Source organism: Aplysia californica, unplaced genomic scaffold (genome assembly GCF_000002075.1).
Source record: "Aplysia californica isolate F4 #8 unplaced genomic scaffold, AplCal3.0 scaffold00194, whole genome shotgun sequence".
Lineage (NCBI taxonomy): Eukaryota > Metazoa > Mollusca > Gastropoda > Aplysiida > Aplysiidae > Aplysia > Aplysia californica.
In genome coordinates, this window is record NW_004797464.1 from 789,521 (window position 1) to 791,149 (window position 1,629).

At 40.5% G+C, this 1,629-nt stretch overlaps 1 protein-coding gene across 1 annotated transcript in view; it reads left to right on the forward strand.

The window, feature by feature from the left end:
* Window positions 1-1,629, forward strand: part of LOC101853789 (VWFA and cache domain-containing protein CG16868) — a gene marked incomplete in the record, with an annotated part of 27,011 nt that overhangs the window by 10,656 nt on the left and 14,726 nt on the right.

The following is a 1,629-nucleotide window of genomic DNA, read 5'->3' on the forward strand; positions in this document are numbered from 1 at the left end:
CACTTCCAGGTTTCTCTTACCCTTCTCTCTCTCTCTCTCTCTCTCTCTCTCTCTCTCTCTCTCTTTCTCTCTGTCTCTCTCTGCCTCTCTCTGTCTGTCTGTCTCTATCTGTCTTCATTTATCTGTCTGTGTGTTAGCATGTGTGCTAGTGAGTAAGTAGTATGCTTTTGTATGCGTCTGTGTGTCTGTATATGCGTGACGTGGGAGAAGAGCTGGAGAGAGAGAGAGAGAGAGAGAGAGAGAGAGAGAGAGAGAGAGAGAGAGAGAGAGAGAGAGAGAGAGGGGGGGATAGTGTTAAGTGGGTTTTGCCATGGAGTCCTCCATTTACAGGGTGATGCCTGTACAACTTTTTTAGGTTAATATTTTCCTCCACTCTGAAGTTTTGAGTTTCAAATTTGTACATACCGTTTGGAAATCAAAAGGAATTTTTCTGATATTAATTTTAGATAAATCCACGGAAAAGTTTTGCTCTACATAGCGCATAAAAAACAATCCATTTTCAGGTAGTTCGCTTAAGGCTTACCACTTAAAATCCAAACGGTTGCGGCATATTGCAAGCTACAGTACAATGTAGTTTAACAGGCCAACAGAAGTTTGCAGACACGAAGTAGTTTTTCTTAAGTTTTCTTTGCCTTTTGAGACCATGGTTAAGATTAGTAAAGAGCAAAGAGCTTTTTGTATTGAACATTTCCTCACCATCAACTCATTTCGCAAGTTTCGCACAAGGTACGGAAATAATGTTAAAGTGCCCCTTAAGGTCTTCTTTGATGTCACAACGTGGTCTATGAGTTAGGACCTGTAGAGAATCAGAACTACAATTTCATAGACAAAACGACCACTTCCGCGCAAACACACACCGTTCACACCCCTTAAAACGTCACCAGGGTGCAGAATTCAGCCCCATGAGATGTCTGTCCGTAGACGATGCCTGCAGCAATGACTTTCCTACATCTCAACGGATTGCATTCTTAAAGCTGATCTTCATCGACGACTGTACATTTATTTTTCCTGTTCGTGAAGCTATCAGAGGATAGCAATGTCTTCATGATTCCTCGATCGACTTGAAAAGCGTGAACATTTCCTCTATGACATTTGGTTCCCTGGCAAAGCCCATATTCACCTTTCAGGTTATATCAATTCTCCAAAATGTGTCTATTTGGGCAACCTCATCCCCCCCCCCTTATTGTCTCTAGAAATAGCTCCATACTGTAAGTGTAAGGTGTACTGTGTGTGTGTGGCTTTGAGTACTCATGGTTCGGTGAATCCTTGTGTTTGGTCACCACTGAACATTCTGAACGACGCCTTAAAATGTATCGAGTCCAAAAGAGGACATATATATATATATTATATATAAAATACACATATATATACATGTGTAAAAAAATATATATGTCGCTGGTGGAGTGATGAAACCTCGTAACCCCAGAAAGGAAAATTTTTACAGGAGAGACAAAAAACTGATTTACTCTTGAATAAAATGACCTATATGAACCAAAGTTGGTACAGATAAATGAAAACACATTAGAAACATGGTTAGTAATAATTTAGCATCTGACTTACAGCTGCCTGGTGAAACGTCAGTATGGTTTGGGGTATGATTCCAGGCGACACTATTGTTGGTGCAGACTC